The sequence below is a fragment of the Danio aesculapii genome, chromosome 4 (assembly GCF_903798145.1).
Source record: "Danio aesculapii chromosome 4, fDanAes4.1, whole genome shotgun sequence".
Classification (NCBI taxonomy): domain Eukaryota; kingdom Metazoa; phylum Chordata; class Actinopteri; order Cypriniformes; family Danionidae; genus Danio; species Danio aesculapii.
In genome coordinates this window covers 27,281,489-27,308,587 of record NC_079438.1, presented here as the reverse complement: position 1 = coordinate 27,308,587, position 27,099 = coordinate 27,281,489, and the positions used below count along the sequence as shown (strand labels likewise).

The following is a 27,099-nucleotide window of genomic DNA, read 5'->3' as shown; positions in this document are numbered from 1 at the left end:
TCATTGTCGCTCAGTGAGTGAATCGGGCTCTCACTGTAAATTGAAACGAGCCGAAGGAGCATCCAATCAGAGTGAGCAGGGCATCGCCGCGTCCGGGCTGCTCCCCTGAGAACGTCGGCGTCCCACTTGTCCACGTGCGACTTATCGTTTTGACTTTATGACCAAAAATATGAATTTGACCTCCCTCAAGCCGGACAGTCGCCAATTGGCGACTGGTCAGGTTCCGGAATTCGACCAAAATTCTTCTTCGAATTCCCACTTTTCCCGAAACGCTGGAACAAAGTACTGGGACTCTGTGGAAAGCACACAATCTGAGCTATCCAATGATACCTATTATTTGATTTTAGCTCTCGAACCGGCAGAATTATGAGTAAAACGCTATCGCCAAATTTGGACTTTCGACGAACTTCTGAAAAAAACAGCTCGGTTGAAACGGCTATTCCACGACTTCTGAACAGGATACAGGTAGCTATTTGATGTCATTGGAAAACTGGGAACATGTGCTTTCTGGTAATGTAGGTTGTTTGATTATAGCTTTTAAATTGCCAGAATTATGAATAAAATGTAATAGGTCAAATTGGGACTCTCTGTGAATTACCAAAAAAACTTATCAATTTGACAAACTATTTTACGAGTGTAAAACAAGATACAGGTACATCCATAGTATTCCTGGAAAGAGGGGATTCTGGGGCTTACAGTGGTGTCATTTAATTCATACAAGCTGTATCTTGTTCCTATCTTTTGAAATCCTGATTCAAATTGGGTCCATTTTCAGTGATTTACATGAAGCACATAATTGTACAGTAGTAAAATAATCATAACTCTGGCAGTTATTATGCCACAATGAATTAAATGACACCATTGTACTCCATGTACCCTCAGCTTTCCAACAATGTATGGCATGAAGCTGTATCTTGTTCCTATCTTTTGAAATTAATATTCAAATTGGGTCCAAATTTGGGTATTAAGACTGCATTTTTTGTTAGCACTCTGGACTCTGAATCCAGTGATCCGAGTTCAAATCTCGGTGGGACCTGTTTTTATTTTGCCAGCACCGCACAAAAAAAGTTAAAATAGCATCCTGTTCCCTTGAAGGCCAAAGAATGACACTAACTAGATTGAAGATCTAAAGGTCCCTGGTTCGATCCCGGGTTTCGGCAAAGCAATGTTGTTGTTCTGTTTTGGGCACAGGGTCAGTTGAATGAAAGTCACCCAAAAAGCCTAGCCGCTTCACCCTTAAGTCCACTTGCTTCCATTTGGCCAAAACGCTATCTTCCTCCCAGGTGGTCACATCGCTTCTGGTGATGATTCCAATGGCCTAATCGACAGCACTCTGCTATATATTTAGTGCTTTCTTTTCTCACTGCAGATGCGCCATCGAATAAAAGAAAACTGTGACTTGATAGGGCTTCTGACGGATTGCAATGATTAGTACTACACAGAACCGGCAAGGTGACGTAAGGAAATTCGCTCTAAACCCTCCAGGTGCAACCAGCTTTGCAATAAAAGCCAGTGTGAAAGGCATGAAAACAGAAGTGGATAATGCGGGCATCGATCCAGCTACCTCTCTCATCCATGCTAAGCGACCGTTCTACCATTTAAGCTAATTCCCCTTTTCACAATCAAAATTGAAAATTTTAGACGTGGTCGAAAAGGAAAAAATAAGATCACATCTGTTCTGTGGTGGCTTCTTTGCCCTGCCTGCCATTTAGTCGTCAAATTGCCTAGAATGGCGTGCTTTTCTTTTGAAGGCCCTACCTAGTCCTGCTCCAGTAAATGTGTGAGGAGCCCTGCATGCCGAATGACGAGTTACTCAGAAATCAATGCACATTGGCCTTGCCTTGGATGGACCTTCTGCTACTTTCCTGCAAGGCCAGTTTTTTAATTCATCATCTTCATGTCGGGCAGCAGCTCTATATCATCTTAAGGTTCCATGGTGTAATGGTTAGCACTCTGGACTCTGAATCCAGTGATCTGAGTTCAAATCTCAGTGGGACCTGTTTTTATTTTGCCAGCACAGCACAAAAAAAGTTAAAAGAGCATCCTGTTCCCTTGAAGGCCAAAGAATGACACTAACTCTGGGTTTTCCAGCACACTGGTAAGAAAACAGCCGGTTAGCTCAGTTGGTTAGAGCGTGGTGCTAATAACGCCAAGGTCGCGGGTTCGATACCTGTACTGGCAAAATTTTTACTCTCTTATGCCTCAGATGCACTTAAGGGCTCAGCTTGGTCTCACAGACATCCCTGCTGCAGGAAAGCTATCTCATGGCAGCCGAAATAGCTCAGTTGAGAGAGCGTTAGACTGAAGATCTAAAGGTCCCTGGTTCGATCCCGGGTTTCGGCAAAGCAACGTTGTTGTTCTGTTTTGGGCACAGGGTCAGTTGAATGAAAGTCACCCAAAAAGCCTAGCCGCTTCACCCTTAAGTCCACCTGCTTCCATTTGACCAAAACGCTATCTTCCTCCCAGGTGGTCACATCGCTTCTGGTGATGATTCCTATGGGCTGATCGACAGCACTCTGCTATATATTTAGTGCTTTCATTTCTCACTGCAGATGCGCCATCGAATAAAAGAAAACTGTGACTTGATAGGGCTTCTGACGGATTGCAATGATTAGTACTACACAGAACCGGCAAGGTGACGTAAGGAAATTCGCTCTAAACCCTCCAGGTGCAACCAGCTTTGCAATAAAAGCCAGTGTGAAAGGCATGAAAACAGAAGTGGATAATGCGGGCATCGATCCAGCTACCTCTCTCATGCATGCTAAGCGACCGTTCTACCATTTAAGCTAATTCCCCTTTTCACAATCAAAATTGAAAATTTTAGACGTGGTCGAAAAAGAAAAAATAAGATCACATCTGTTCTGTGGTGGCTTCTTTGCCCTGCCTGCCATTTAGTCGTCAAATTGCCTAGAATGGCGTGCTTTTCTTTTGAAGGCCTTACCTAGTCCTGCTCCAGTAAATGTGTGAGGAGCCCTGCATGCCGAATGACGAGTTACTCAGAAATCAATGCACATTGGCCTTGCCTTGGATGGACCTTCTGCTACTTTCCTGCAAGGCCAGTTTTTTAATTCATCATCTTCATCTCGGGCAGCAGCTCTACACCATCTTGAGGTTCCATGGTGTAATGGTTAGCACTCTGCATTCAGCGATCTAAGTTCAAATCTAGATGGGACCTGTTTTCTTTGCCAGCACAGCACAAAAAAGCTAAAATAGCATTCTATTCCCTTGAAGGCCAGAGAATAACAGTTACTATGGGTTTTCTAGGACCCTCAAGTCCAGCTGCTTCACCCTCAAGTCCACCTGCTTCCACTTGACCAAAACGCTATCTTTCTCCCAGGTGGTCACATCTTTTTTTTTTTTTCTTTTATTATTCTGTTCAAAATTCATACAATTCACTTATTTATACATATTACACTTAAGACAAAACATTTAAAAGGTCCATATTACATTCATAGCTTTACAACAATGTGTTTTTTTTTGTTTTTTTACATAAAATATTGCAAGTTGTATTCCTTAAAAGGTAAAATCACATTTTTAAAAAGACATTTTTAGTCCTGTGTCATTTAAAATCTTTGTGACTTCTTGAGTAAAAACATCATAAAAAGCCTCCTGCATTTCCTCTAACTTAAAATAATAAAATAGACATTCAAAATATTTCTCCACCTTCCTCTTAAACACATTCCACACATTTAATAAAACTTTTTCCTTTTTTGCTACAACTCTTCTCTCCCATATTGCACTTTTCATTAAAATCACAAGTAAATTTATGAGTTTTTTATTATCACATTCTTTGTTCAGCCCCAACAGTAACACTTTTTCCCACTCTAAATTGTCGTGTCTTTCTCCTTTCAAAGTTAAAATCATGCTTTTGCATTTCTCATTAAAATCTTTTAAACCATTACAATATAAAAACAAGTGTAAAAATCCTTCATCTGCATCTTGACACACTTTACATGTGAGACTTTCCTCCATCCCTATTTTGTTTAAAATGACATCTGTAAACACTGCTTTACTCCTGATCAAATATTCTAAATTCTCCAGTTTTGACTGTACAAATTTGCCATTTATATTAGCCCATATATTGTCTTCATTTACATCTTTAAACAGCCGTATCCAGTACTGATTTGCACCAGGTTTCTTAAAAACCCCATCTCTAAAAACCCCATAAATCATTTTCACTGTACAATCTTTAAAATCCCACCATTTCTCTCCAAATCTTACACTCACATCTTTACTTGGTTTATTTTCTTCCATGTTTTCTATTCTTGTTAACCATTCTGCAGGTATGGCATTTTTAATTATGTCATATTCCTTTATTAAGTCTTGTCTGTTAAAATCCTCCTTTGCTTCATCCATCACATCAATAACATACTGCACCGGTAAAAATCCTTCCTTAAATTCATATAAAATATCCCTTACTCTTGTTATTCCCACCTCCCACCATTTCCTAAAAAACACCACTTTCTCTTGATTAAGAATGTCACTGTTTAAAAATAAAGGCTGATTTAAAATGTTCTCGCGTCCTTGTATATTAAAATGTACACAAGCTAAAAATTTCCCCCATGCTCCAATCAATTCTTTATAAAAGTCTGGTAGACCCTCTGTCATGAATGTTTTCATCCTCATCCATAAAATATTATCTCCCATATTAAAATTGCCACTTTTACTTAAAAAATATTCCATTGTTCTTTTCCATGCTGCCTTATTTTCTTCATCCAAATATTTCTTTACCATTTTCACTCTTAAGCTGTTTTTTCTTTGTTCGACGTCTATTAAACCTAGTCTACTTCTCCAATCAACGTTGCGTATGCTATTCTTGGAGGCTTCCCTTCCCATAAAAAATCTAAAAAACATTTTTTCAGCCTTTTTTCCATCCACAGTGGCATTGATGACACATATAAAATATTCCATAATTTAGAAACCATTAAAACATTCAAAATTAAAACCCTCCCCTTCAAAGTTAAAGACATTAATTTCCAAAACCTCAGCCTTCTTTCAATCCCTCCTAACATTTCCTCCCACATGGTTACTTCTGCTTTCTTTTCATCCCTCCCAACCACAATGCCTAAAATTTTAATTTCATCCATTTCCTTGAACGTAAAATGTCCAGATAAAGCCTCAGTTCCTCCAAATCTCAAATATACTGTTTTATCTTCGTTTATTTTAGCTCCTGAACCCTTGCAAAAATGTTGTACTGTTTCCATTGCTTTCTTTACACTTGCCAGATCTTGTAGTATTAATGTAGTATCGTCAGCATATTGAAATATTTTATTCACTCCCCCCTCTACCTCTATTCCTTTTATTCGTTCCTCGTGCTTCACTGCTAATCCCAGTGGTTCTGCAACTAAGGCATATAAAAGTGCAGATAACGGGCAACCCTGTCTGATTGATCTTGTTATTTTAAAACAGTCCGTTAAAAAACCATTGCATTTTATCCTGGTTATAGCTCCTCTATATAAAATCTGAACCCACTTTATAAAATTTTCCCCAAAACCAAAACTCTTTAGCACTCCAAATAAAAAGTCATGCTCCACTCTATCAAAAGCTTTCTCAAAGTCCAGACTAATTAAAAAAACATCTTTCTTCTTATCATTTATATATCTTATTGTGTCTTTAATACTCATAGTTGTGTCAGCAATGTCCCGTACTTTTATACTATATGCTTGGTTTGTTTTTATTATGCTTGGCATCACTTCCTTTAGTCTGTTAGCTAAAACTTTTGCTAAAATCTTCAAATCAGTATTGAGCATTGTTATAGGTCTATATTTTTTTAAAATCTACTTTATCCCCCTTTCCTTTGTATATCACCTTCATTAAGCCCATCCCCATTCTTTTATTTACAGCTTCAATCAACGCGTGACGAACAGAACACCTTAAAGATGTTCTCTGATGAAGAGGTGGACCTGGACCTGTCACTCGAGGAAACCATAGAAACCAGACTAAAATCCTTGGAAACCTTCGCGATCGACCAGATATCCAGTTTACAGCAGGACACCAGGGTCCTGCAGGAGGCAGCAGAGAAAGTAATGGAAGGAGACATGGCTGTCTTGAAGGCAGAGGTGGCCTCTTTGAAAACGCTGGTTGCGGACCAAGGCCAACAGCTGCAGGAACTAAGGGACAGGCTGGAAAGGAACAGTGAGCCTGAAGTCCAAGAGATGCCTGCAACTTCAATGGACGACAACGCGCTGAAAAGAAAGCGAGATGAAGAAGAGCTTGACAGCCTTTTAAAACCGTTTTGGCCCGAGAAAGCGGATCCTGATGGCAGAATGACACCGAGACAGCAAGCGTTTTTTCAATTCATGTTGAATGACCTAATCATTACAGACCTCAGTAACCTGGAGAGTGACGCATCGCTGATGAAGTCGGAAGAAGTTAGACGGGCTGTATGGACAGAGGACTGTGTGTCAGATGACTACCTGAAACAAAAAATTAAGCAGTACGTTAAAGAAAGCCACACCAAAATATTACTAAAAAGAGAACGGGAAAGACTAAAGAATTTGGTGGGAAAAAGAAAAGTTTAAAGGTTGACCTGTTTGGTGTATTTGCTGTGATAAGGGGGGTGGGGGGGAGTGTTGATGTGTGTTGGGGGTTCTGCATGGGGTTTTTGAGTGTTCTTTTATACATGTAAAATAGTTCCGAGTGAGAAAAAACAAGCTGAAAGTGCACTTGTAGAGATGTAACGCAATAAACATTTAGAATTGAGACTGTCGCTGTCACCGGACGGTAGCTTCGCTGCGTTTGTTTGGAGTTTAGATTCGCAATTTACATTTTATTTTTCACAAAATACCTTCTCATTCACTAAATATTTATCTCTCCTACTTGGGGTGAACAATCCCTTAACACACTTATACAAACAAATCTACTTTTAAACGTTCTGTCTCCCAAGCATCCGCCTGGTGTTTGTAGCTTTAGCCTGCTAGCACCTGCTTTAGCCTGCTAGCACCGCTGGAGAAGCATCGATGGAGGCGCTGGAGCTGGAGCTGGAAGCAGTGGAGTCCCAGATTCGCTCGCTGGAGACGAAGCGAGAGGGCATCAGGGCTCTGCTCTTAACCTGTACTCGCTCGTCTGAGGTAAGTGTTCGATACAACGACAATCCTCCTGCCTCCTCAACCCCGTGTGCTTCTCTGTCCAGGCCCAGCGCACCGAGGACGCGGTTCACCCAGGTGTCGTTCACGCCAACACCCGGCTACCACGGCCCCTGGGTGCAGCCGCGTAAGGTGCTTACCAGGTCCCAGGGCAGAACGTCTCCTCCTCCGGTGTTCGAGATCCCCACGGAGAACCGCTTCACCCCTCTCCGCGAGACGGGTCGCGATGTGGCCATCATTGGCGACTCAATCGTGCACCACGTTCGCTCCGCTTCCTCCAAAGGTAACAAAGTACGCACTTTCTGCTTCCCTGGTGCCCGACTTAAGAATATTTCTGCACAGATACCTACTATCCTGAGCGCTGCCGAGAGCCGGCAGACGGAGATCCTGAAGAAGGACTTCAGGAGCCTGATCGAGACGGTTCGACGCACCTCGCCCGCCACGCAGATCATCGTTTCTGGACTGCTTCCTACCTACCGCCGAGGAAATGAAAGTTTCAGTAGACTTTTTGCTCTGAATGAATGGCTATTAACATGGTGTGAAGAACAGAAATTGCTTTTTGCCAATAACTGGAATCTTTTCTGGGAGCGTCCTAGGCTTTTCCGCGCTGACGGGCTGCACCCCAGTCGAGCTGAAGCTGAACTCCTGTCGGACAACATCTCCAGAATACTTCGCTCTATCTGACTAGTAAGTAAAAACTTACAAAATTCACAATTTAGCCATACAGAGTCCTATTCGTCCCACATAAATAACAGTAATGCATACCTAGCTAACTCCATAGAGACTGTGTCTGTTCCTCTCACTATTAGATCAAGAAACAAACGTACTGTGTGCTCCAGAAATAATCTATTAAGAATTAAACCAGAAGAACCACTAAAAAGTGAAAATACAAATTTCATGAAGCTTGGTCTCCTAAACATCAGGTCACTAGCACCTAAAGCACTTATCATAAATGAAATAATAACAGATAACAATCTTAATGCACTCTGTCTCACTGAAACCTGGCAGAAACAAAATGACTGTATTAGTTTAAATGAAGCAACTCCTCAAGGATTCCTATATAAACATGAGGCTCGTCAAACTGGTCGTGGTGGTGGAGTTGCATCAATCTTTAGTGATATTCTTAATGTTAATCAGAGAAACGGATTTATGTTTAGCTCCTTTAAAGTATTAGCGATTAATGTTATGCTTCCGGACACTATGCAAAAACCTATGTTATCTCTCGCTCTAATCACCATATATAGACCCCCAGGACCCCATGTCAATTTTCTAAAAGAGTTTTCTGATTTTATCTCTGAGTTACTAGTTAAAACTGATAAAATAGTAATTGTAGGAGACTTTAACATCCACATAGATGACGCGAACGACACATTAGGGCTCGCGTTTATGGATTTACTACATTCACTAGCGATAAAGCAAAACGTTATTGGTCCAACCCATCGCTTAAAGCATACACTAGATCTAATTCTGTCTTATGGAATTGAGGTCATTGATATAGACATTATACCACAAAGGGATGATATTACAGACCACTACCTCTTACTATATAAGCTGTGTTTACCTGAAATTAGCAGATCCGCTCCAATATATCGCCCTAGTAGAACTATTGTTCCATCCACCAAAGATGAATTTATAAATAACTTACCTGATCTTTCTCTACTTCGAATTGCACCCGCAAACGCAAATGACCTTGATGTAGTAACCAGCAGCATGGATGCCATCTTTACTAGCACTCTAAATACCGTGGCACCAATCAAACTAAAAAAGGCTAGAAAGAATAAGACTACACCATGGTATAATAGTCATACCCGCGTTCTCAAAAAAGCAACCCGTGCCCTGGAACGTAAATGGAAAAAAACTCATTTAGAAGTTTTTAGAAATGCGTACAAAGACAGTATGTCCAGCTATAGGAGGGCTTTAAAATCTGCCAGGGCTGAGCACCTACGCAAACTGATAGAAAATAATCATAACAATCCTAGATTCTTATTTAACACCATTGCTAAATTAACAAATAATCGGTCATCTTTGGAACAAAATGTTCCACCGCAAATTAGTAGTGATGACTTCATGAATTTTTTCAGTGATTAAATAGAAGGCTTTGGACAGAAAATAGGAGATATTAAACTTTCTGCACCACCTTATACTTCAGATCCAGTAAACACGCCTCTGAATCTAAATAACCTACAGTGCTTTAAAATCATAGAACAGGAAGAGCGAGACAAAATTATAAATAGCTCTAAATCAGCTACGTGTATATTGGACCCAATTCCAACAAAGTTATTGAAAGAATTGCTACCTGTTATAGGAGAACCTCTTCTTAACATTATCAACTCTAGGCCATGTTCCAAATCCTTACAAGTTAGCTGTTATTAAACCTATTATTAAGAAACCACAACTGGACCCCAGCAACTTAGCTAATTATAGGCCTATTTCAAATCTTCCATTTATATCTAAAATACTAGAAAAAGTTGTTTCTGCTCAATTATGCTCCTTTCTGCAGACCAACAATGTTTTTGAAGTGTTTCAGTCAGGTTTCAGAGCTCATCACAGTACAGAAACTGCATTAGTGAAAATAACCAACGATTTACTCTTAGCTGCTGACGAAGGGTGCATCTCGCTATTAGTTCTACGCGATCTTAGTGCGGCATTTGACACCATTGACCACGGTATCCTCATAAATCGCTTAAAGTCAACAGGTGTCCAGGGACAGGCTCTACAATGGTTTAAGTCATACTTATCTGACCGTTACCAGTTTGTGAATATTAATGGACAGCCTTCACAAATCAACCCAGTAAAATATGGGGTGCCTCAGGGATCTGTTTTAGGCCCTTTGCTGTTTACAATATACATGCTACCCCTGGGAGACATTATTAGAAGACATGGGATCAGCTTTCACTGCTATGCAGATGATACTCAATTATATATTTCAACTAAACTTGATGAGATGTCTAAACTGTCCAAGCTAACTGAGTGTATTAAAGATGTTAAAGACTGGATGACCAACAATTATCTTCTCTTAAACTCAGACAAAACAGAATTATTACTTATTGGGCCTAAATCCTGTACACAGCAGATCTCACAACTCGACCTACAATTACAGGGATACAAAGGTAGCGTTAGCTCTCCTATAAAAGATCTGGGTGTCATATTAGACAGCAATTTAACTTTTAAAAATCATATATCCCATGTCACAAAAACTGCTTTCTTTCATCTGAGAAATATTGCTAAGTTACAAAGTTATGCTATCCATCTCAGATGCAAAAAAGCTAGTCCATGCTTTTATAACTTCTAGGCTGGACTACTGTAATGCACTGTTTGCTGGCTGCCCAGCATCCTCTATTAACAAACTTCAATTAGTACAAAATGCAGCTGCCAGAGTTCTTACCAGGTCTAGAAAATTTGATCACATCACCCCAATTTTATCCTCCTTACACTGGCTGCCTGTTAAGTTTCGTAATGAATTTAAAATATTGCTTCTTACATATAAAGCTTTAAATAATCTAGCTCCTGTTTATCTAACCAACCTTCTGTCTCGCTACAATCCAACTCGCTCTTTAAGATCTCAAAACTCAGGGCTTCTGGTAGTACCTAGAATAGCAAAGTCGAGTAAAGGAGGTCGAGCCTTCTCATTTATAGCTCCTCAACTCTGAAATAGCCTTCCTGATAACGTCCGAGGCTCAGACACACTCCCCCAATTCAAAACTAGATTAAAGACCTATCTGTTCAGTAAAGCAAACACTCAGTGCACCACTTAGCGGGCTTCCACACAGGTTCTGCATCTTGTTTATATACACTATGAACAGCAGCTATGCTAATTATTTTCTTTATTCTCCTTTTCCACCTGGGTATACTCTTCCCGAGGCCCTCAGACTATGCAGAGTCACTGATTCGATTCAAGACCAACGACGAGATGATCCCAAGATTTCCATATCCTGGACCAGGCCGAATCCTGAGCAGCTACTGTGATGGTCATGGAAGAGTGGAGAACATGAGACTGATTCCTGTGACGCTCCAGAGACAGACGAGTCTTTGCTGAGGCCAGCTTCCAGCCTCCGCCACTGAGACTGCAGCTCTGCACAAGACGTTTGGCCAGCGGAGAAATTAAAATGATCGTGCCCAACTGAGCCTGGTTTCTCTTAAGGTTTTTTTTTCTTCACTTCCGCCATTTAGTGAAGTTTTTTTTCCCTCTCCGCTGTCGCCACTGGCTTGCATGGTTCGGGATCTGTAGAGCTGCGCATCGTTGGATTTGCCCTTCAATATTTGGACTCTCAGTAGTGATTATTAATCCACACTGAACTGAGCTAAACTGAACTGAACTTAAACACTACAAACTGAACTACACTGTTCCTATTTACTGTGACCTTTTATGTGAAGCTGCTTTGACACAATCTACATTGTATAAGCGCTATACAAATAAAGGTGAATTGAATTGAATTTAATTGAAAGTTACTGTTGGGGCTGAACAAAGAATGTAATAATAAAAAACTCATAAATTTACATTTTATGTAAAAAAACAAAAACACATTGTTGTGAAGCTATGATGTAATATGGACCTTTTTAATGTTTTGTCTGAAGTGTAGTCTGGATAAATAAGTGAATTGTATGAATTTTGAACAGTGTAATAAAAAAAAAAAATAAAAAAAATGGCAATGCCTGATCTCATCTGAACTCGGAAGCAAAGCAGGGTTGGGCCTGGTTAGTACTTGGATGGGAGACCGCCTGGGAATACCAGGTGCTGGAAGCTTTTTGAATTCCTTCATATGGCAAAAAAATTCATAAATAAATAAAAAAAAAATAAAAAACTATTGAGGGGCCAAGGGCATTGTTTCTGTCAGTGCTGTGTCAAGGCAAACTGAGCGGCACTTGGCTCCTGGTGCTGCGCCTATTTTTAAATAGCCAACTCTTGACGACTGCTCTCGCTTACAGCCATACCACCCTGGCAATGCCTGATCTCATCTGAACTCGGAAGCAAAGCAGGGTTGGACCTGGTTAGTACTTGGATAGGAGACCGCCTGGGAATACCAGGTGCTGAAAGCTTTTTGAATTCCTTCAAGGAGGAGGACCGTGGTAGCATCAAATTGCTGTCTCAGCGTATAGTATCGGAACTACTCACTGATTGGTGTGATTGAAAATGGTCTCATTCAGTTCACTGATTTGAAGCAAGGAGAGAAGGAAGAGGTTCCACCGATATTTGGACGGATCACTGGATTCAAAGTCCAGAGGGCTAACCATTACACCATGGAAACAAGACCCTTCTTATAGGCTATCTAATGCTCGGAAACTGGTGTTGAAATAGGCCTCTGTGAAAGCCAAGCTGTCCCTCAAAGCCAAAAACAACTGCAAGGGCTCGTCCAGTAAATGAAACTGGGACCTCTCACACCCGAAGCAAGAATCATTCCCCTAGACCAACGAGCCAATAAAAAGCAGCAAGTTTACATGGCCACACTATCTGCTGACAAACCGGCATTCTCTGAAAACGGCCTCTGTCTAAAACCTCAACGCCCTCATAAAACATGAGACAACTGTACGGGCTCACCTGGAATTTGAACCTGGGAGCTTTCGTTTCTAAATTATGGAATATTTTATATGTGTCATCAATGCCACTGTGGATGGAAAAAAGGCTGAAAAAATGTTTTTTAGATTTTTTATGGGAAGGGAAGCCTCCAAGAATAGCATACGCAACGTTGATTGGAGAAGTGGGCAAAGGGGGACTAGGTTTAATAGACGTGGAGCAAAGAAAAAACAGCTTAAGAGTGAAAATGGTAAAGAAATATTTGGATGAAGAAAATAAGGCAGCATGGAAAAGATTAATGGAATATTTTTTAAGTAAAAGTGGCAATTTTAATATGGGAGATAATATTTTATGGATGAGGATGAAAACATTCATGACAGAGGGTCTACCAGACTTTTATAAAGAATTGATTGGAGCATGGGGGAAATTTTTAACTTGTGTACATTTTAATATACAAGGACGCGAGAACATTTTAAATCAGCCTTTATTCTTAAACAGTGACATTCTTAATCAAGAGAAAGTGGTGTTTTTTAGGAAATGGTGGGAGGTGGGAATAACAAGAGTAAGGGATGTTTTATATGAATTTAAGGAAGGATTCTTACTGGTGCAGTATGTTATTGATGTGATGGATGAAGCAAAGGAGGATTTTAACAGACAAGACTTAATAAAGGAATACGACATAATTAAAAATGCCATACCTGCAGAATGGTTAACAAGAATAGAAAACATGGAGGAAAATAAACCAAGTAAAGATGTGAGTGTAAGATTTGGAGAGAAATGGTGGGATTTTAAAGATTGTACAGTGAAAATGATTTATGGGTTTTTTAGAGATGGGGTTTTTAAGAAACCTGGTGCAAATCAGTACTGGATATGGCTGTTTAAAGATGTAAATGAAGACAATATTTGGGCTAATATAAATGACAAATTTGTACAGTCAAAACTGGAGAATTTAGAATATTTTATCAGGAGTAAAGCAGTGTTTACAGATGTCATTTTAAACAAAATAGGGATGGAGGAAAGTGTCACATGTAAAGTATGTCAAGATGCAGATGAAGGATTTTTACACTTGTTTTTATATTGTAATGAGTTGAAAGATTTTAATGAGAAATGCAAAAGCATGATTTTAACTTTGAAAGGAGAAAGAGACGACAATCTAGAGTGGGAAAAGGTGTTACTGTTGGGGCTGAACAAAGAATGTGATAATAAAAAGCTCATAAATTTACTTGTGATTTTAATGAAAAGTGCAATATGGGAGAGAAGAGTTGTAGCAAAAAAGGAAAACAGTTTATTAAATGTGTGGAATGTGTTTAAGAGGAAGGTGGAGAAAAAAAACATTGTTGTGAAGCTATGATGTAAAATGGACCTTTTTAATGTTTTGTCTGAAGTGTAATCTGTATAAATAAGTGATTTGTATGAATTTTGAACAGTATAATAAAGAAAAAAAAGTGGTTAAGGCGATGGACTGCTAATCCGTTGTGCCTTACATGTGTGAGTCGAATTCCACCCTAGTCATTCGTTTAAGAGAGCCTGGTGTTTACAAGTAAGGTAGCTTACTTGCACCCTCTTTGTGCTTCGAAGCATGTTATGGCAAAATTGAGTGTCATCTTACCGAAAACAGTTGCAAAAACATACATGACCACATATGTGCTCCAGTCCAGTCTCCATCAGGAAAGTGGCAGCATATGTGACGAGGTGGCCGAGTGGTTAAGGCCATGGACTGCTAATACATTGTGCTCTGCATGCGTGGGTTCGAATCCCATCCTCGTCGCTCAAATGCACTGGCATTTGAGAGATCCCAGTGGTTCAGTGGAAGGTGTATTACTCGCACCCTCTTAGCGTTTTGAAGGATGTTGCTGCAAAATTTAATGTCATATGTATCGAAAGTAGCTGCAAATACATACATTTATGCCAAAGTCCAGCCCCCATCAGGAAAGCGGCTACATGCATGACGAGGTGGCCGAGTGGTTAAGGCGATGGACTGCTAATCCATTGTGCTCTGCACGCATGGGTTCAAATCCCATCCTCGTCGTTCATTTAAGAGAGCCCGGTGCTTCCGGGGAAGTTATCTTACTCGCACCATCTTCGTGCTTCGAAGCATGTTATGGCAAAATTGAAAGTCATCTTACCGAACATAATTGCAGAAACATACAGAATTGCAGAAACAAATATGTGCCGCAGTCCAGCCTCCATCAAAGAAGTAGGCGCATACGTGATGAGGTGGCCGAGTAGTTAGGGTGATCCACTTCTAATCCATTGTGCACTGCCTGTGTGGGTTCGAATCCCACTCTCGTCGTTCAATTGCTTTAGTATTTTAGAGAGCCTGGTGCTTCCATGGAAGGTTTCTTACACGCATTCTGAAGAACGTTACGGTTCAGGTTAATCCAACTGCTGCATGTTTAGGAGCTCAACGAAAGTTGCAACATGTTAAAGAAACAGAAGCACAGCTATCCTTTTCAACAGAACATTAAGCCTACTAAAAGGCTGACAAAAATTGCCAGAGCTTACTGTATTTCAAGTCATCTCAGCGAGGTATTGGGTAAAGTTTTCAACCAGCAATGATCACGCCTCGGATAGACCTCATAGGCTACGATACTGCCTCTGCGAAAGAATAGCTGTAACAGCTATGAACTCTTCTGTGTACCAATCTGGACATGCAACGACAAGGTGGCATCAAACTTTAAACTGCCAGCAATCAGCCCTCTGGCACCAATGAGTGCATGCTGTGTCAGCAGAACAGGTTATTGATTTGTCCAAAAATAATTACTTATACATTGTTTCATTTTTACTTAAAGAAAAGTATACACTACTTATGTGAATCTGGGAGAAGAGAATTGTGGGTAATCTGCTAAAGGGGGCGGAGTCACAACGCTGAACGGCAGAGAAAAGGGAGGAGATTGGGATGTATTATACTTCTGTGTCAAGTGATCAGCGTGATCCACAGCGCAAGCCTTGCGCGTTTCTGTTGCTCTGCAATACATTTCCGAAACGCTAGCTGGCAGTAGGTGTTTATGTTTCTCTGTGTTGAGTTTCTTCGCTGGTGTTTTGTTTTTTTAGTTGGGTTGCAAAACTTTACTGTAAGACATTTTTCAGATCATGGTGATTTTTTTAACTGATTGAAGTTTCTATTGCTGATTACATAATGTTGAGTCCTAACATCCGCTTTAAAAATCTGAATTTCCCATCACCAGACCGGATTAATAATTCAGAGGCTCCTGGGCACAATGTCTTGAAGGCAACCGCCTAGCGACACATTAGCAACTGTCTAGCAACCACCTAGCAACACCTAAGCAACCGCCTAGCAATGCCTTAGCAACCTCCTAGCAACCACAGAGCAACACTTTAGCAAACGCCTAGTAACACCTTAGCAACTACCTAGCAACGCCTTAGCAACCACATAGCAACACCTTAGCAACCACCTAGCAACCACATAGCGACACCTTAGCAACCGCCTAGCAACGACATAGCAACACCTTAGCAACCACCTAGCAACCCCTAAGCAACATCTTAGCAACTGCCTACCAACCACCTAGCAACACTTTAGCAACCACCTAGCAACACCTTAGCAACCACCTAGCAACCGCCTAGCAACCGCCTATCAACACCTTAGCAACCACCTAGCAACACCTTAGCAACCACCTAGCAACACCTTAGCAACCGCCTAGCAACACCTTAGCAACCACCTAGCAACATCTTAGCAACCGCCTAGCAACCACATAGCAACACCTTAGCAACCGCCTAGCAACCACATAGCAACACCTTAGCAACCCCTTAGCAACATCTTAGCAACTGCCTACCAACCACCTAGCAACACCTTAGCAACCACCTAGCAACACCTTAGCAACCACCTAGCAACACCTTAGCAACTGCATAGCAACCACCTAGCAACACCTTAGCAACCTCCTAGCAACCACCTAGCAACACCTTAGCAACCACCTAGCAACACCTTAGCACCTTCTAACACCTTCTAACACCTTCTAACTACATCAGAACAGCCGAGTCACTTGCTGTCTTCAAGAAACGACTAAAAACGCAACTGTTTAGTCTCCACTTTTCCTCCTAATCTGCAATTGCCTCTCTGGCTATACCACTAACTGAGCCCTCTTTCTCTCTCTCTCTCTCTCTCTCTCTCTCTCTCTCTCTCTCTCTATTAAAAAAAAAAAAAAAAAAAAAAAAAAAAAAAAAATTTCTACTAATGTTTTGCTTCTTAGACTTTTACACGCCTGAAACTTGTCTATAGCGCTTGTTCACTGCTGCTCTTATAGTTGTGTAAATTGCTTCCTTGTCCTCATTTGTAAGTCGCTTTGGATAAAAGCGTCTGCTAAATGACTAAATGTAAATGTAAATGTAGCAACCGCCTAGCAACACCTTAGCAACTTCATAGCAACCACCTAGCAACACCTTAGCAACCGCATAGCAACACCTTAGCAACCACTTAGCAACACCTTAGCAACCACCTAGCAACACCTTAGCAACCACCTAGCAACACCTTAGCAACCGCATAGCAACACCTTAGCAACTACCTAGCAACGCCTTAGCAACCACATAGCAACACCTTAGCAACCACCTAGTAACCACATAGCGACACCTTAGCAACCACCTAGCAACACCTTAGCAACCACCTAGCAACACCTTAGCAACCGCATAGCAACACCTTAGCAACTACCTAGCAACGCCTTAGCAACCACATAGCAACCGCCTAGCAACGACATAGCAACACCTTAGCAACCACCTAGCAACCCCTTAGCAACTGCCTACCAACCACCTAGCAACCACCTAGCAACACCTTAGCAACCACCTAGCAACACCTTAGCAACCGCCTAGCAACCGCCTATCAACACCTTAGCAACCACCTAGCAACACCTTAGCAACCACCTAGCAACACCTTAGCAACCGCCTACCAACCACTTAGCAACACCTTAGCAACCGCATAGCAACACCTCAGCAAACACCTAGCAACACCTTAGCAACCACCTAGCAACACCTTAGCAACTACCTAGCAACGCCTTAGCAACCACATAGCAATACCTTAGCAACCACCTAGCAACCACATAGCAACACCTTAGCAACCGCCTAGCAACACCTTAGCAACCGCCTAGCAACCTCTTAGCAACTGCATAGCAACCACCTAGCAACACCTTAGCAACCGCCTAGCAACCACCTAGCAACACCTCAGCAACCACCTAGCAATACCTTAGCAACCGCCTAGCAACACCTTAGCAACCGCATAGCAACCACCTAGCAACACCTTAGCAACCGCCTAGCAATAACCGACTGAGCTACCCGGGCTCCATGGCTGTGCCTCGCAAGTAGGCAAGGTTTAGGGTTGTGGTCGGCGCAGACCTTTACGGTACACAAAAGTTTACCGTGAGGTGGGGTTTGGACTTGTGGTTGGTGTAGATGTTGCTAAAACACAACAGGTTACTGTGAGGTTGGGTTTATGGTTGTTGTAGGTGTAGACGTCAGTAAAACACAGTAGTTTGGACTCAATGTCATATAGGAGACAAAAAGATCAATGACAACTGCAGAAGGTCTTTCTGTTGTTGTGGCAATAAATGGAGACTTAACCATTGAAACGATTCCTTCCATGCCTTAGAAGCGTGACTCGATCAACGCTTACCTCCACAGCATGCTGGCATCAAAGGTCCCGTTGCTCATATCGAATCCCTAGTCTTCCACACTTTAGGAAACGTAAACATTCAGGACGTGCCATTAGCACAGCCTGCACCAAAAGGAGGTTGGAGATTACGGATGGCATCACAGAGTGCAACGCCAATGCCAGCTTGAAAAGCCTGCCATGACCCGGATTCGAACCGGGGTTGCTGCGGCTACAACGCAGAGTACTAACCACTATACGATCATGGCGAGCCACAGGACAGCCACTGGAGCCTCACTCTCTGTCATCCGTCTTTGAAAATGGAGGGCCCCCAGGGCAGTCAGCTGGCACTCTCCAGAAGCAGATGGAGTGGGAAAAATGTGCCACAAAGGGCCAGCCAAAAAGGACTGGGCGACTTGGAAAAAAAACGATCAAATCCCAATCTTGATGAGCCGTACAAGATGTTGCTGTCGATTTATTAAACGTTTCTCTAGGCAACATCAGAGTGTAGGGACTACAAAAAAAGCTAAATTGCGACTAGTCTCTGGACTTGAATTATTTAATATGGGATTAAACAGGCAGGCCCGCAACCAAACGTCGCAAAAGCCTCAGTTCCTCTCACAGAGAGAAAAAGCAAAAGCAGCTGGCGTTTCTGTAGTCGGCAGGGTTCGAACCTGCGCGGGGAGACCCCAATGGATTTCAAGTCTATCGCCTTAACCTCTCGGCCACGACTACGCATGGTGGCAAGCTGTTGACTTTTTCTGCTGAATGTGGGCAACATTGAACGCAGCACAGTTGGGGCATAAATGGCCTGAGATTGTAAAAAGCGGCACAAGCATTGCTCGCAGTTAACAGGAACACGCTGCCGTGACCCGGATTCGAACCAGGTTTGCTGCGGCCACAACGCAGAGTACTGACCACTATACGATCACGGCATACCGCTCGCTCACCGATAAGCTCTGCAGCTGCCTGGAGACTAGGGACACTGGTTTGTTTGCGAGATTCAGAGGAGGACGGCATTTCCGTTAGGGGGCAATGAGCAAAAACAGCAAGTGGACTTTGTGGAAATACCAACCGACGTAGTCGGCAGGGTTCGAACCTGCACGGGGAGACCCCAATGGATTTCGAGTCCATCGCCCTTGACTCGTCCTCTCTGTTGGCAACACTAGATACAGCAGAGGTTGGGGTGAGAAATCCAGCCGTGGCCTGAGGTGACGAAAACTCAGCCCAGCATGGCTTTCCGTTAATAGGTACGGGCTGCTCTGACCGGGATTCAAACTGGGATTTCTCTGGCCACAACACAGAGTACGGATCACTGTACGGTCGCGGCAAACCACTGTCGCTCACCCACAGCTGCCTGGTCACTAAGTGACAGGGGCTTGTTTGTGAGATGCAGAGGAGGATTGCAATTACGTATAGAAGGCTTGAAAGAAAAGAGAACAACAACATAAGTGTACATGCAAAGCAACGTAATCGGCAGGATTCGAACCTGCGCAGGGAAACCCCAATGGATTTTTAGTCCATCGCCTTAACCACTCGGCCACGACTACAGACGTCTGCTTTCTCTCTCCTGCTGAGGTGGCAACCAAGCACAGGGTCAACAGGGGTAGAGGAAGGTGCACTAGCTCTTGTGCAACTTTTCCGTACAATATCTGGGAAGCTGGGAAAGCATAGCTCTCTAACACACTCAGCTAACTTCATGGGCACTCTTTCCACACAAGCTGATGATCTGAATTCAGAGCAAAAGCCACAGTTCCTCTCACAGAGAGAAAAAGCAATAGCAGCTGGCTGTTCCGTAGTCGGCAGGGTTCGAACCTGCGCGGGGAGACCCCAATGGATTTCAAGTCCATCGCCTTAACCTCTCGGCCACGACTACGCATGGTGGCAGCCAGTTGACTTTTTCTGCTGAATTTGGGCAACATTGAACGCAGCACAGTTGGGGCATAAATGGCCTGAGGTTGTAAAAAGCGAAACAAGCATTGCTCGCAGTTAACAGGAACACGCTGCTGTGACCCGGATTCAAACCGGGGTTGCTGCGGCCACAACGCAGAGTACTGACCACTATACGATCACGGCACACCGCTCGCTCACCGATAAGCTCTGCAGCTACCTGGACACTAAGGGACACTGGTTTGTTTGCGAGATTCAGAGGAGGACGGCATTTCCATTAGGGGGCAATGAGCAAAATAAGCAAGTGGATTTTGTGGAGATACCAACCGACGTAGTCGGCAGGGTTCGAACCTGCGCGGGGAGACCCCAATGTATTTCGAGTCCATCGCCTTAACCTCTCGGCCACGACTACACCTGGCCTTGACTTTTCTGCTCTGTTGGCCGGATGTGGGCAACACTAGATACAGCAGAGGTTGTGCTAGCTCTTGTACAACTTTTCCGTACAATCTCTGGGAAGCAGGGACAGCATAGCTCTCTAATCTAACACACTCAGCTAACTTCATGGGCACTCTTTCCACACAAGCGGATGTTCTGAATTCAGAGCAACGTGCTCTCGCAGGCCACACCACAATAGACAGCCACCAAGTGATATGAAAATAACAACGAGGTCTCTGACAAAGAGACAGGCCTTCGCCCGAACAGGGACTTGAACCCTGGACCCTCAGATTAAAAGTCTGATGCTCTACCGACTGAGCTATCCGGGCTCCTGTCTGCGGAAGCACCTGTTTGCGGAGTTGGCCCTCTGCAAGCCCCTTGCCCCCCGACAACACTTTCTCATCACAGCACAGACCTGCGTCCTCTTAAAAAAAACAGATGCAGTCGTCCTCCAGGAAACGGCGTTTCAGAGCTGTGCCATGCCACTGCTGAGCTGGACCGTGAAAGACATTGAAGTCATTAGGTGTTACCAAAGCCATGGTCCAAAAGCATGGCCAAAAGCACATTTCGCCTGGGCCTTTTGGAACTGTGCTAGCATCAGTCTTGAAAAGAGCTTTGCATAAAGCAACTCTCCAGAAGCAGATGGAGTGGGGAAAATGTGCCACGAAGGGACAGCAAAAAAGGACTGGGCGACTTAGAAAAAAACTATCAAATCCCAATCTTGATGAGCCGTACAAGATGTTGCTGTCGATTTATTGAACGTTTCTCTAGGCAACATCAGAGTGTAGGGACTACAAAAAAAACTAAATTGCGACTAGTCGCTGGACTTGAATTATTTAATATGGGATTAAACACGCAGGCCCGCAACCAAACGTCGCAAAAGCCACAGTTCCTCTCACAGAGAGAAAAAGCAAAAGCAGCTGGCTGTTCCGTAGTCGGCAGGGTTCGAACCTGCGCAGGGAGACCCCAATGGATTTCAAGTCCATCACCTTAACCTCTCGGCCACAACTACGCATGTTGGCAGCCCGTCGACTTTTTCTGCTGAATGTGGGCAACATTGAACGCAGCACAGTTGGGGCATAAATGGCCTGAGGTTGTAAAAAGCGACACAAGCATTGCTCGCAGTTAACAGGAACACGCTGCCGTGACCCTGATTCGAACCGGGGTTGCTGCGGCCACAACACAGAGTACTGACCACTATACTATCACGGCACACCACTCGCTCACTGATAAGCTCTGCAGCTGCCTGGACACTAAGGGACACTGGTTTGTGACCGGGATTCAAACTGGGATATCTCTGGCCACAACACAGAGTACGGATCACTGTACGGTCGCGGCAAACCACTGTCGCTCACCCACAGCTGCCTGGACACTAAGGGACACTGGTTTGTTTGCGAGATTCAGAGGAGGACGGCATTTCCATTAGGGGGCAATGAGCAAAATAAGCAAGTGGATTTAGTGGAGATACCAACCGACGTAGTCGGCAGGGTTCGAACCTGCGCAGGGAGACCCCAATGGATTTCGAGTCCATCGCCTTAACCTCTCGGCCACGACTACACCTAGCCTTGACTTGTCTGCTCTGTTGGCCGCATGTGGGCAACACTAGATACAGCAGAGGTTGTGCTAGCTCTTGTACAACTTTTCCGTACAATCTCTGGGAAGCAGGGACAGCATAGCTCTCTAATCTAACAAACTCAGCTAACTTCATGGGCACTCTTTCCACACAAGCTGATGATCTGAATTCAGAGCAACGTGCTCTCGCAGGCCACACCACAATGGACAGCCACCAAGTGATATGAAAAGAACAACGAGGTCTCTGACAAATAGACAGGCCTTCGCCCGAACAGGGACTTGAACCCTGGACCTTCAGATTAAAAGTCTGATGCTCTACCGACTGATCTATCCGGGCTCCTGTCTGCTGAAGCACCTGTTTGCGGAGTTGGACCTCTGCAAGCCCCTTGCCGGCTAACAACACTTTCTCATCACAGCACAGACCTGCGTCCTCTTAAAAAAACAGATGCAGGCGTCCTCCAGGAAACGGCGTTTCAGAGTTGTGCCATGCCACTGCTGAGCTGGACCGTGAAAGACCTTGAAGTCATTAGGTGTTACCAAATCCATGGTCCAAAAGCGTGGCCAAAAGCACATTTCGCCTGGGCCTTTTGGAACTGTGCTAGCATCAGTCTTGAAAAGAGCTGTGCATAAAGCAACTCTCCAGAAGCAGATGGAGTGGGGAAAATGTGCCACAAAGGGACAGCCAAAAAGGACTGGGCGACTTGGAAAAAAAACTATCAAATCCCAATCTTGATGAGCCGTACAAGATGTTGCTGTCGATTTATTGAACGTTTCTCTAGGCAACATCAGAGTGTAGGGACTACAAAAAAAGCTAAATTGCGACTAGTCGCTGGACTTGAATTATTCAATATGGGATTAAACACGCAAGCCCGCAACCAAACGTCGCAAAAGCCACAGTTCCTCTCACAGAGAGAAAAAGAAAAAGCAGCTGGCTGTTCCGTAGTCGGCAGGGTTCGAACCTGCGCGGGGAGACCCCAATGGATTTCAAGTCCATCGCCTTAACCTCTCGGCCACAACTACGCATGGAGGCAGCCTGTTGACTTTTTCTGCTGAATGTGGGCAACATTGAAAGCAGCATAGTTGGGGCATAAATGGCCTGAGGTTGTAAAAAGCAGCACAAGCATTGCTCACAGTTAACAGGAACACGCAGCCGTGACCCGGATTCGAACCGGGGTTGCTGCGGCCACAACACAGAGTACTGACCACTATACGATCACGGCACACCGCTCGCTCACCGATAAGCTCTGCAGCTGCCTGGACACTAAGGGACACTGGTTTGTGACCGTGATTCAAACTGGGATTTCTCTGGCCACAACACAGAGTACGGATGACTGTACGGTCGCGGCAAACCACTGTCGCTCACCCACAGCTGCCTGGTCACTAAGCGACAGGGGCTTGTTTGTGAGTTGCAGAGGAGGATTCCAATTACGTATAGGAGGCTTGAAAGAAAAGAGAACAACAACATAAGTGGACGTGCAAAACAACGTAGTCGGCAGGATTCGAACCTGCGCGGGGAAACCCCAATGGATTTCTAGTCCATCGCCTTAACCACTCGGCCACGACTACAGATGTCTGCTTTCTCTCTCCTGCTGAGGTGGCAACCAAGCACAGGGTCAACAGGGGTAGAGGAAGGTGCACTAGCTCTTGTGCAACTTTTCCGTACAATCTCTGGGAAGCAGGGACAGGATAGCTCTCTAATCTAACACACTCAGCTAACTTCATGGGCACTCTTTCCACACAAGCTGATGATCTGAATTCAGAGCAAAAGCCACGGTTCCTCTCACAGAGAGAAAAAGCAAAAGCAGCTGGCTGTTCCGTAGTCGGCAGGGTTCGAACCTCCGCGGGGAGACCCCAATGGATTTCAAGTCCATCGCCTTAAACTCTCGGCCACGACTACACATGGTGGCAGCCTGTTGACTTTTTCTGCTGAATGTGGGCAACATTGAACGCAGCACAGTTGGGGCATAAATGGCCTGAGGTTGTAAAAAGCGGCACAAGCATTGCTCGCAGTTAACAGGAACACGCTGCCGTGACCCAGATTCGAACCGGGGTTGCTGCGGCCACAACACAGAGTACTGTCCACTATACGATCACGGCACACCGCTCACTCACCGATAAGCTCTGCAGCTGCCTGGACACTAAGGGACACTGGTTTGTGACCGGGATTCAAACTGGGATTTCTCTGGCCACAACACAGAGTACGGATAACTGTACAGTCGCGGCAAACCACTTTCACTCACCCACAGCTGCCTGGTCACTAAGTGACAGGGGCTTGTTTGTGAGATGCAGAGGAGGATTGCAATTACGTATAGGAGGCTTGAAAGAAAAGAGAACAACAACATAAGTGGACGTGCAAAACAACATAGTTGGCAGGATTCAAACCTGCACGGGGAAGCCCCAATGGATTTCTAGTCCATCGCCTTAACCACTTGGCCACGACTACAGACATCTGCTTTCTGTCTCCTGCTGAGGTGGCAACCAAGCACAGGTTCAACAGGGGTCCAAAAGCATGGCCAAAAGCACATTTCGCCTGGGCCTTTTGGAACTGTGCTAGCATCAGTCTTGAAAAGAGCTGTGCATAAAGCAACTCTCCAGAAGCAGATGGAGTGGGGAAAATGTGCCACAAAGGGACAGCCAAAAAGGACTGGGCGACTTGGAAAAAAAACTATCAAATCCCAATCTTGATGAGCCGTACAAGATGTTGCTGTCGATTTATTGAACGTTTCTCTAGGCAACATCAGAGTGTAGGGACTACAAAAAAAGCTAAATTGCGACTAGTCGCTGGACTTGAATTATTCAATATGGGATTAAACACGCAAGCCCGCAACCAAACGTCGCAAAAGCCACAGTTCCTCTCACAGAGAGAAAAAGCAAAAGCAGCTGGCTGTTCCGTAGTCGGCAGGGTTCAAACTTGCGCGGGGAGACCCCAATGGATTTCAAGTCCATCGCCTTAACCTTTCGGCCACGACTACGCATGGTGGTGGCTCGTTGACTTTTTCTGCTGAATGTGGGCAACATTGAACGCAGCACAGTTGGGACATAAATGGCCTGAGGTTGTAAAAAGCGGCACAAGCATTGCTTGAAAGCCACGGGGTACTTGAAGTCAAGATCTTCATTACCAAAGCTTAGCGGAACCATTTAGGTTTGTAACGTGACAGTGAGATTCAAGCAAGATTGGATGAATCTTATTTGAAGTGTGCAGCAAATCTGAGAATTCGAAGCTAACTATTGTCCTCAGATCATCACGCCTAAGTTTTGAGAAGACCAGTCGGAATTGTTTCACACAACTTAAATGTAACCCAACAAAGACAACCCAGATGGGACTTGAACCCACAATCCCCAGCTTCGAAGGCTGATGCCTTATCCATTAGGCCACTGGGTCAACATTAACCTTTGTCATATCTGATGTATGGCTCAGGAAGTTCTTGTTACTCAGAAAACAGTTCTTTAGGATCCCTATGCCATATTGCATTCAGACGATCTGATGTGTACACCTAATGACAAAGCAGCTTCTCTGAGGAGTTTTCCATTGTCATGTCTTTTTGACCTAAGGGTATGAACCTAGCTTTTTAAAGGTAATACTGGATTGTCTTGCACAGTCAACCTAAAAGGAACTGCATCAAAGACAACCCAGTTGGTACTTTAAACCCACAATCCCCAGCTTCGAAGGCTGGTGCCTTATCCATTAGGCCACTGGACTGTTTTATACTTACTGTGAACTGTAATATGCCTCCAGGGAGTTGCTGGTAGATTGAGTAGATTGGATCGGTCTCACAGAATTTTTTGTGGCACTGCAGACTGCTTCTACTGGGCTCGTTGGTCTAGGGGTATGATTCTCGCTTTGGGTGCGAGAGGTCCTGGGTTCAAATCCCGGACGAGTCCCACGACAGTCATAGAAAAAGCAGCGGTGCTGTGCTATCCATGATGTTTCTATGTTAATTGTAGCAGCTATTGCTGTGACTTTACTTAATGAACATTTAGTGGACTTCTGATCTAAATCAGTCTAACATGTACAACTATACAGACAAAAAAAGGAGCGGCAATGATTCAGTTGTTAGATTTGTTTACGGATCTTGAACAACCCACCAGCTTTATATGTAAGCACCATTTTGTCTTTTTACACCGTCTCCTCTCTGTAGGCACCATGCAGGATTCGAAATGGCCTTTCGCGTTAGGTATCTCGTTACCGTTTTAGTCATAAGAGGTAACATGCATGGCAATGCAGGAAGTTAATGACATGCAAACACATCTCAAGAAGGTTTTCACAGCTACCGTGTTTCATCCACCAAACATTGCTCCCAAATTGAAGTGAGACCTTCAAAGACAACCCAGATGGGATTTGAACCAACAATCCCAAGCCCCGGAGGTTGATGCCTTATCCCTTGGCCACTGGGCCATTTCGGCAATCATTTGTCATGGATTTTTTGTATGCCTTCAACAAGATGCCAACGAAAAGGAACCGGGTAACACTTTATTTTGATGGTCCCCCTTTAGATAGTTAGCTGACCGTAAGTTACTTTTCAAGTTCTTATCTGTTTACTTTCATCTGGATAGTATTTGTAGATTGTCTTTAAATGTTCTTAGGCAATCAATACAATGTCTACAGCATGTAAACATTTATTAAACTTTCGGTAAGATAAGTGTTACCAATTTAGGTTCTAGATGTTCAACAGTGTATCAGTAGATATTCAACAAATCCTCAACAAGTTTTCAGAACATTGACCACCAAGATGTTTGTTGTTATTGTCTGCATGTAGTTGTTATCCAGTTTATGAATAGACTTTCAGTAAACATTCAGATGCCTATAAGTAGCAACGCAAGATATTTTAACATGAACTTTAATCAAATATAAAATTAGGGTTAGGTACAATCTAAGAGTGTTCAATTAACTATTTGTTGCATTTAACCTAACTTTCAGTAGACAGTTATTTTACTTTAAAGGGAACATAGTTTACCTATTTTTTATGATTTAATATTAATATTATGGTTCTTCTGAGTGTGCCAGTTTAGGT

General features: G+C 43.5%; 21 non-coding genes and 1 pseudogene across 21 annotated transcripts; 6 read left to right on the top strand and 16 right to left on the bottom strand.

Moving 5' to 3' along the window:
- LOC130222399 (zinc finger protein 721-like) overlaps positions 1-27,099 on the bottom strand; it is a 306,699-nt pseudogene that overhangs the window by 48,618 nt on the left and 230,982 nt on the right.
- Positions 1,928-1,999, top strand: trnaq-cug (transfer RNA glutamine (anticodon CUG)). Its single transcript has one exon. It is a non-coding gene; the product is annotated as a tRNA-Gln (tRNA).
- Positions 2,109-2,182, top strand: trnai-aau (transfer RNA isoleucine (anticodon AAU)). Its single transcript has one exon. It is a non-coding gene; the product is annotated as a tRNA-Ile (tRNA).
- On the top strand, positions 2,271-2,343 carry trnaf-gaa (transfer RNA phenylalanine (anticodon GAA)). Its single transcript has one exon. It is a non-coding gene; the product is annotated as a tRNA-Phe (tRNA).
- Positions 12,004-12,122, top strand: LOC130224031 (5S ribosomal RNA). Its single transcript, XR_008837132.1, has one exon. It is a non-coding gene; the product is annotated as a 5S ribosomal RNA (ribosomal RNA).
- trnas-gcu (transfer RNA serine (anticodon GCU)) lies at positions 14,545-14,626 on the top strand. The gene has a single exon. It is a non-coding gene; the product is annotated as a tRNA-Ser (tRNA).
- On the bottom strand, positions 15,067-15,207 carry LOC130224209 (U4 spliceosomal RNA). The gene has a single exon (XR_008837277.1). It is a non-coding gene; the product is annotated as a U4 spliceosomal RNA (small nuclear RNA).
- On the bottom strand, positions 18,388-18,459 carry trnay-gua (transfer RNA tyrosine (anticodon GUA)). Its single transcript has one exon. It is a non-coding gene; the product is annotated as a tRNA-Tyr (tRNA).
- On the bottom strand, positions 18,844-18,925 carry trnas-uga (transfer RNA serine (anticodon UGA)). Its single transcript has one exon. It is a non-coding gene; the product is annotated as a tRNA-Ser (tRNA).
- On the bottom strand, positions 19,659-19,740 carry trnaf-aaa (transfer RNA phenylalanine (anticodon AAA)). Its single transcript has one exon. It is a non-coding gene; the product is annotated as a tRNA-Phe (tRNA).
- Positions 19,985-20,066, bottom strand: trnas-uga (transfer RNA serine (anticodon UGA)). The gene has a single exon. It is a non-coding gene; the product is annotated as a tRNA-Ser (tRNA).
- Positions 20,411-20,492, bottom strand: trnas-cga (transfer RNA serine (anticodon CGA)). Its single transcript has one exon. It is a non-coding gene; the product is annotated as a tRNA-Ser (tRNA).
- trnak-uuu (transfer RNA lysine (anticodon UUU)) lies at positions 20,772-20,844 on the bottom strand. Its single transcript has one exon. It is a non-coding gene; the product is annotated as a tRNA-Lys (tRNA).
- On the bottom strand, positions 21,446-21,527 carry trnas-uga (transfer RNA serine (anticodon UGA)). Its single transcript has one exon. It is a non-coding gene; the product is annotated as a tRNA-Ser (tRNA).
- On the bottom strand, positions 21,656-21,727 carry trnah-gug (transfer RNA histidin (anticodon GUG)). The gene has a single exon. It is a non-coding gene; the product is annotated as a tRNA-His (tRNA).
- trnas-cga (transfer RNA serine (anticodon CGA)) lies at positions 21,991-22,072 on the bottom strand. The gene has a single exon. It is a non-coding gene; the product is annotated as a tRNA-Ser (tRNA).
- Positions 22,352-22,424, bottom strand: trnak-uuu (transfer RNA lysine (anticodon UUU)). The gene has a single exon. It is a non-coding gene; the product is annotated as a tRNA-Lys (tRNA).
- trnas-uga (transfer RNA serine (anticodon UGA)) lies at positions 23,026-23,107 on the bottom strand. The gene has a single exon. It is a non-coding gene; the product is annotated as a tRNA-Ser (tRNA).
- trnah-gug (transfer RNA histidin (anticodon GUG)) lies at positions 23,236-23,307 on the bottom strand. The gene has a single exon. It is a non-coding gene; the product is annotated as a tRNA-His (tRNA).
- trnas-aga (transfer RNA serine (anticodon AGA)) lies at positions 23,572-23,653 on the bottom strand. Its single transcript has one exon. It is a non-coding gene; the product is annotated as a tRNA-Ser (tRNA).
- trnar-ucg (transfer RNA arginine (anticodon UCG)) lies at positions 25,397-25,469 on the bottom strand. Its single transcript has one exon. It is a non-coding gene; the product is annotated as a tRNA-Arg (tRNA).
- On the top strand, positions 25,898-25,969 carry trnap-ugg (transfer RNA proline (anticodon UGG)). The gene has a single exon. It is a non-coding gene; the product is annotated as a tRNA-Pro (tRNA).